The sequence below is a fragment of the Pongo abelii genome, chromosome 20 (assembly GCF_028885655.2).
Source record: "Pongo abelii isolate AG06213 chromosome 20, NHGRI_mPonAbe1-v2.0_pri, whole genome shotgun sequence".
Taxonomy (NCBI): Eukaryota; Metazoa; Chordata; class Mammalia; order Primates; family Hominidae; genus Pongo; species Pongo abelii.
In genome coordinates, this window is record NC_072005.2 from 63460971 (window position 1) to 63469661 (window position 8691).

Consider the following 8691-nt stretch of genomic DNA (forward strand, 5'->3'; position numbering starts at 1 on the left):
GTCACAGCGGTGAGGACAGAACAGCAGGAATGCAGTAGGTGTTCACTGCAGGGGAGAGAATGGAGGAGCTGGTCTGATTGGCAGGCAACGCTCAGTGTCCTTGGAGATGAGTCACCATGGAAACAGAGTGGGAACAGGCAGTGGGGAGGGGCTGTTCCTCCCCAGCCAAATGCAGCTGCAGAGAAGAAGGAAAGTGATGTGGGGCTGGCGCGGTGGCTCAGGCCTGTAATCCCAGCACTTTGGGAGGCCGAGGCGGGTGGATCACTTGAGGTCAGGAATTCAAGACCAGCCTGGCCAACATGGCGAAACCCCGTCTCTACTAAAAATACAAAATTATACAAAATACAAAAATACAAAAAATACAAAAATTAGCTGGGCATGGTGATGCATGCCTGTAATCCCAGCTACTTGGAGGCTGAGGCAGGAGAATCACTTGAACCCGAGAGGTGGAGGTTGCAGTGAGCAGTGAGCCGAGATTGCACCATTGCACTCCAGCCTGCTTAATTCAAAGTGAAACTCCATCTCAAAAAAAAAAAAAAAAAAAGAGAGAAAGAAAAAAAGGAAAGTGATGTGGATGTCCGGTAGTTTCTTTCATGGATAACCTCTCATTTGTATGTTCAGATGATCTTATAATTTCATATCCACTATTTGAATATATCTTACATCAATGTTTTCCCAAAAGGTAGTTCAAGGACCTTGTGAAAATCAAGACCATTTGAAAGAGTTCCCAAGTTCTATATGTTCTTAAGAACACTGTTTTATTTGCCTTTTTCTTTCTCATTTTCTCTTCACGATGTAATATTGTGTGTTTGAATTAATTAGCTGAAATGAGAATTAGGCTGCTTTCTATTAAGAAACGTTTTCTTTTTGTAGAGACAAAGTCTTGCCTTTGGCGCCCAGGCTAGAGTACAGTGGTGCAATCATAGCTCACTGAAACTTCAAACTCCTTGGCTCAAGGAATTCTCCCACCATAGCTTCCAGAGTAGCCAGGACTACAGGCACACGCCATTCAACTGGACTAATCAAAAAATTTTTTTTTGTAGAGGGGGAGTCTCACTATGTTGACCACGCTGGTCTTGAACTTCTGGCCTCAAGTAGTCCTTCTGCCTTGGCCTCCCAGCATGCTTTGATGACAGGCATGAACCACAGCACCTGGTTATTAAGAAGAGTATTGGCTGGGAGGAGTGGCTCATGCCTGTAATCCCAGCACTTTGGAAGGCCGAGGCAGGCGGATCACAAGGTCAAGAGATCAAGACCATCCTGGCCAACATGGTGAAACCCCGTCTCTACTAAAATTAGAAAAATTAGCTGGATGTGGTGGTGCACACCTGTAATCCCAGCTACTTGGGAGGCTGAGGCAGGAAAATCGCTTGAACCTGGGAGGCAGAGGTTGCAGTGAGCCGAGATCACGCCACTGCACTCCAGCCTGGGTGACAGAGTGAGACTCCGTCTCAAAATAAAAAACAACAACAACAAAAAAAGAAGAGTATTAAAGGGATTTATAAAAAAGTGAAACAGTGCTCCCTTTATAACTAATTTTTTGTTTGGAAAAAGTAATTATTGTTGATAAAATGTGGGTTCTGTTAATATATGATACGGTTGTTACTTTTTTATGTTTTAAATTTAAAAATTTCTCAGCTTCAGTTTATAATATGGTAAATACTCCTAGATATAAACCATGCAAAGAAAAATTCTTTAGAGATTCTCAGTTATCTTGATAAGTATATAGGCCTTCTGACTTTTAAAAGTTTGAGAAATACTATTTTAGGCTAAATTTCTAGGTATAATTTTACGGGGTTGAAGAAGACACATGCTTAATGTGTCTGATCCATGATGCCAAATTGCTCTGAAAGTATAGAGCTGTTTTCTGGCTCTAAATTCTCATGGGGAATGTGATTTATATGTGTCAGGCTTATTGATTTGCCAAGCCGCCTACCATTATAAACCCAGTGGGGGGATTTCTCCAGGAAGTATGCTCTGACTCTCATTACCCAGGCTTTCAGAGATCTCTCTTATATAAGTTTAGAATTCCCAGAAGAGAAGGTGGAATGTAGATTCTCAAGTTTATAAATCCCAGGCCAACATTCATTACTGGGTGATCATGGGCCAGACACCTGCCTCTTTTGAGCCTCACTGCCTTTGCCTGTAAATGAGGATTGGGGGTGTATAAGGATTTGGCACAATGCCCAATACATTGTACAAATTCAATAAATAATAGTTTTACATTTTGCATTTCTACCATAAATAAGAAATACAGTAGTAATTTAATGATATGAGCAAATGATAGAAAGAATAGAGAGGCATTTTCTTTGTGAAAATTTCTCCAACAACTGTATCCACAATGGTTAAAGCTCTTCTCTCCCCAATACTGTTATGATACGTGTGCCACTTCTCCTGTTCCTTGTCTCTCTTGGTGATATAACTGTTTACCCATTTCCTTCACCAGGCCATGAACTCTTAGTGTTCGGGTTGTGTCTCTAAAACCTGTATCAATAGCACTTTGAACTTAGAAAGCAGGTAAATAGTTTCCTGGCTTAGCCCTTGATTTAAGAATCAGGGCAGAGGCTGGGCGTGGTGGCTCACGGCTGCAATCCCAGCACTTTGGGAGGCCGAGGCGGGCGGATCACGAGGTCAAGAGATGAAGACCAGCCTGGCCAACATGGTGATACCCCGTCTCTACTAAAAATACAAAATACCGGGCATGGTGGCACACACCTGCAATCCCAGCTACTCGGGAGGCTGAGGCAGGAGAATCGCTTGAACCCGGGGGCAGAGATTGCAGTCAGCCAAGATCGTGCCACTGCACTCCAGCCTGGGTGACAGAGTGAGACTCCGTCTCAAAAAAAAAAAAAAAAAAAAAAAAAAAAAAAAAAAAGAGGCTATGGTGAGCCAAGGTGACACCACTGCACTCTAGCCTGGGTGATAGGGTGAAACTCCATCTTAAAAAAAAAATCAAACTGTATTGAAGGATGGGTAAGAAGAAAGAGGAAAGGGGAAAATGAAGGAGAAACGGGGAAAATGAAGGAGAAAGAGAGAAAATAGGTAGTTTGGGATATGGAAGGATGAAGAGAAAGCAGAGAGGGAAGAGAGGGCATTCAGACCAAAGGAGGTTCTAAGGGAGAAATAGAGGCAAAATGTTTAGCTCCAGCCACATGGTTATATCTTCTACCCTGGAATTAATCAGCCTCAGGACCTTTTCATGTGCAGCTCTTTCCATCACCCTAGGTCTTAATGTTGCTTTTCTCTGACTCCAGTTAAGGTTTTGATAAAAGTTAACCACCCAAGAAAGTCCCCCCTATACTTCTATTTCCTGGTGCTTCTTTCCTTCCTTCCTTCCTTCCTTCTTTCCTTCCTTCCTTCCTTCCTCTCTCTCTCTCTTTCTTTCTTTCTGTGTTTTTTTTGGAGTCTCGCTGTGTCACCAGGCTGGAGTGCAGTGGTGCGATCTTGGCTCACTGCAACCTCCACCTCCTGGGTTCAAGTGATTCTCCTGCCTCAGCCTCCCGAGTAGCTGGGGTTACAGGCGTGCGCCACCATGCCCGGCTAATTTTTTTTTGTATTTTAGTAGAGACAGGGCTTCACCATGTTGGCCAGGCTAGTCTCGAACTCCTGACCTTGTGATCCATCCGCCTCGGCCTCCCAAAGTGCTGGGATTACAGACATGAGCCACCGCGCCTGGCTGCAGGTGCTTCTTTTATTTGCTTGCTGTTCACTGCTTTCGATCCACTGGAATGTAAACTTCATGGATAATGGCTGAAAATGAACCTAGCATTGTGAGTTTCTGCTAGTTTCAGGTTTGTTACTGGGAATAGAATAAGTCCAATGAGCAACAATAATAACTATATCTCATTTTCTTTTGAGACATCATGAAAATATTCACTCTGTGATGCTACTTATATTTGGGAAATAGAAATCAAGTGAAAATGGGGATGACAGGCTTGGAAGTTTAAGGATAGAAAAGCTGGCATGCAGCAAGCATTCATTGGAGGGAGATTGAATGGAGAAAGTGGTCTGGTGTTCAGGAAGCCCTTGGCATTCTTGGTAGTGAGTCTCCATGAAAGCAGAGTGAGAACAGGAGGTGGCCGAGGGTCTGTTACTCCTCAGCTATGTCCAGCTGCATGAGTGAAGGATGGAGCAGGGAGATTCATAGTCCAGCAAGCATTTATTTTTCTAAGAGACTAACAAAAAGTAGAATATGAAAAATTGCTTCATATGTGTGCATAAAAATTTTATTTTAATCAGAGATCATAGAAGGTGACCTTGAGGTGAAAGTTAAGATTAATGAAAAATGGGCAAGTCAATGGAGCATTAGTCCCCAATGAATGAAGTGATGTTGGCATCTGGTGAGGAGAAGTTACCTGAAATGTAGGAAGTAATGTTGGAGATGGGGTGCTTTAGGTAAATGGATGGAGGGGTTTGTGTTATTGGTAATGAGAAGGCTAATGGGAATGGATTGCTAAGAGGCACTGGACAGAAGCATTGGAGAAGAGGAGGCCAATATATTGATAGTCAAGAGGTTGGGAGAACCATTCATATTAGGTATTATCTACCTTAGCAACATAGAAAATTTGAGCTGGATAATTCTTTATGTCAGGGGGGTTCTGTTCTGACATTATAGGATGAGGAACAGCATCCCTGACTACTATCCACCAAAAAGATCATTCATCATAATCAATTGGGATATTCCACGGATGCAAGTATGTTTCATCATATGTAAGTCAATAAATATGATACATCATATCAATAGAATGAAGGACAAAAATCATGTAATAATTTCAATAGATGCAAAAAAGCATTTCACGAAATTTAATATCCTTTCAGAATAAAAATTCTCAGCAAACTAGGTGTGGAAAGAATGTACTCAATATAATAAAGACCATATATGGCAAACCCACAGCTAATGTCATGCTTAATGAGAAAATGTTGAAAGCCTTTTCTCTAAGATCTGGGACAAGAACAAGTATGCCTATTCCCACCACTTCTATTGAGTATAGTACTGCAGATTCTATCCAGAGTAATTAGGCAAGAGAAAGAAATGAAGGCATCCAAGTTGGAAAGAAAGAAATTAAATTGTACCTGTTTAGAGTGACTTGACCTTATATATAGAAAATCTTAAAAGTTCCATTAAAAAGTGTTATAACTAATAAATTCAGTAAAGTTGTAAGATACAAAATCAACATGTAAAAAGTAGTAGCATCTCTATACACTAATGGTAAAATATCTGAAAAGGAAATTAAGAAAGCAGTTTCATTTACAATAAGCTTCAATAAAATAAAATTCTTAGGAATGAATTAAACTTAGATGGTGAACGATCACTACACTGAAAACTATAAAACCCTGAGGAAAGAAATTGAAGAAGATACAAATAAATGGAAAAATATCTTGTGTTTATAGATCAGAATAATGAATAGTGTTAAAATGTCCATACTACTGAAAGTGGTTCAATGCAACCTCTCTAAAATCAAAAATGGCATTCCTCATAGAAATAAAAAACTGCATATTCTCACTCATAGGGGGGAATTGAACAATGAGAACACATGGACACAGGAAGGGGAACATCACACTCTGGGGACTGTTGTGGGGTGGGGGGAGGGGGGAGGGATAGCACTGGGAGATATACCTAATGCTAGATGACGAGTTAGTGGGTGCAGCGCACCAGCATGGCACATGTATACATATGTAACTAACCTGCACAATGCGCACATGTACCCTAAAACCTAAAGTATAATAATAATAATAATAAAAGAAATAGAAAACAATCCTGAAATTCATATGAAACCATTAAAGACCCAGAGAAGCCAAAGCAATCTTAAGCAAAAAGAATAGAGCTGGAGGTCTCACACTACCTGACTTCAAAATATACCACAAAGCTATAGGAACTAAAACAGGATGATTCTGTCATAAAAATACACACATAGACAAATGTGACAGAATAAAAATCCCAGAAATAAATCCACACATTCACAGCCAACTGTTTTTTACTTTTGACAAAGATACCAAGAACACGTAATAAGGAAAGGACAATCTCTTCAACATATTGTGTTGGGAAAACTGGATATTTATATACAAAGGAATGAAGTTAGACCCTTAACTCACCTTACATACAAAAATCAACTCGAGATGAATTAAAGACATAGAGGGAAGCCTCAAAACTATAAAACTAATAGACGAATACATAAGGGAATAACCCCATGAAATATAAAGGAAACGTCATTTGTCTGGGCAATGACTTTTTGGATATAACCTCAAAAGTACTGGCAAGAAAAGCAAAAATAGCCAAATGGGATTGCATCAAACTAAAATGATTCTGCACAGCAAAGAAAACAATCAACAGAGTGAAGAGACACTGCACAATGAGAGAAAATATTTGCAAACTATATATATCTGTTGAGGGGCCAACTCACACTCACACTCCTCATCCATGCTGATTTCAGGTGGTGATCTCTTCTCTTCACAGCAACCACTGCCAATCCAGTATCACAAAGGTAGGATGTTAGCAAAAGTAATGTAGAGAGAGCTAATGTTGAGTCTGTGAACTGCTGGAGCTGGTAGTTCATGGTGTGTCAGATGTGGAAAATTGCTGTTCTTCCCTTAAATTTAAAGCATGGAGATACCCCAGCAGACAGTTGCAGCTGTGAGGATAGAACAGTAGGAATGCAGTAGGTTTTCACTGCAGGGTGAGAGAAGGAAGGAGCTGGTCCTGTTTCCAGGCAGCTGTCAGCATCCTTGGAGATGAGTCGCCATGAGATTAGAGTGAAAACAGGCAATGGGAGAGGAGCTTTTTCTCCCCAGCCATGTGCAGCCACAGGAGTGAGGGACAGAGCAGAAAAGGATCAGAGTCCAGCAGGGATGGGATTTTCCACAAGAATTGCATGGAGAATATAAAAAAGAGATTTGCGTGTGTGCAGAAGGAATTGATTCTGAGGATTAGCCATGGAAGGTGGCCGGGTGTGAAGGTGAATCTCAGTGTAAAATGGTAGAATTCCTGGAGTGCTGGTCACCAAGGAACGGGGGTACATTGGCGTCAGGTGGGGAAGGGGTCGCCTGGAAGTCAGGGAGATGATGTAGGAGATGGGATGCTGATCTGATGGGATAAAGTGATTTTGGTTATTGGTAATGACAAGTTCAATGGGAGTGGAAGGCTGAGGGAGGATTGGAGAAGAGGTCAATATGTGGATCGTCAAGAGGGTTTGGAGGAGCATTATAATGGGTTTTTCCATCTTGGCGGTGTGGAATGTTTGGATTGGATAACGTGTCGTGTGGGGACAGGGACTTCCTGCGCATTGGAGGATGTTGAACTGTGTTCCTGGCTTCACAGGACCCTTTCAGAGGTGAAAATTAAAAATGTCTCTAGACATCGACAAGTGTCTCCAGTGAGCAAAATCACCCTGGCTCGGAACTACTGATCTAAATGGGTTATAATAATCAACCACAGTGTGGATCGAAGTGGTATTTTGGGGTTGTCACTCCACATCCACAGAGAACTCAGAACAACAGGAAGTGGGGAGTTCCCTGAGGATGTGGGCACTGAACCATCTTTAACTTCCTGTATTCTGATGCTTTCACATTTGGGACTGGCTGACCCTGGAGACATTTCCCCTCTCAGCTGTCTTCAATCCCTAGAGATAGTCACAACTCTCTTGCAAGTGTGCCTTTCATGGGTAAACCAACCAGTTCTAGCTTACACCCCCAGCCACACCTTATGGAGCTCTGAGCCACAATCCACATGCACAGTCACCCAAGGTCAGGTATCAGAAACAATGAAGGACGTCCCATAACCCACAGCTACTAAAATGACCTAAATGAGTCTGTTGTCAGCCTGCTTATCCCGCATGACCTGTTTCTTCCAAAGGGAACTTCAGCGGCTTTGTCCACGTTTCCTCCTGCATCTCTCTGGGTTTTTGCTGACTGGGTGATTCCCTGTGTAGCTCCCCTGGCTGTGCTGTGCCCCAACTTGTGATTATGAGCAACAAACTCCTTTTAACGGCAGGTGTCTCCTGATCTGTTTAACTCCTGTGTGTGAAACTTTGTGATTCATGCAATGAGAACCAGGCTTTATGTGAACAGACCAGAGCCGAGGTGCAGGGCGGTCATTCCAGAGCCCAGGTGCAGCAGTTGCAGGGCGGTCATTCCAGAGCCCACGTGCAGCAGGTGCAGGGCGGTCATTCCAGAGCCCAGGTGCAGCAGGTGCAGGGAGGTCATTCCAGAGCCCAGGTGCAGCAGGTGCAGGGTGGTCATTCTGCCCACACAGGTATGTGTTGGGGGAGGGCAAGTTGAAACAGAGCCTGAGAGATGAATCCATTAACGAACAAATTGGAGCCCCAAGCCACATTTCCTCCTTTACGGTCACCTTGGTAGGATCCTACCCAAGCCCCAAATGCCAAGCTAGAGTGCAGAGCAAGATGGCAGCCCTCAAATCCCCCCTCTGGGAGGTGCCAGAACTCCCCTCCTTGGATGCTCAGAGACAGGATGGGAGCAGGTGATGGAGGCGTGGGTTCAGGGCCAGGCAGCCTGGAGACCTCCCCTCCCTGCGCCCAGTGCCCTCCTCTGTAAAATGCAGACACTCCTAAGACCTCACGCACAGCCAGGGCCGCTGGGGATGGCCGTGCGTATTCTACCCTGCACTTAGGCTCCTATCGGAGGAGATGAGAGGATGTGAAATGCAGCCTGCACTCTCTCCACAGCTGTGTCCAT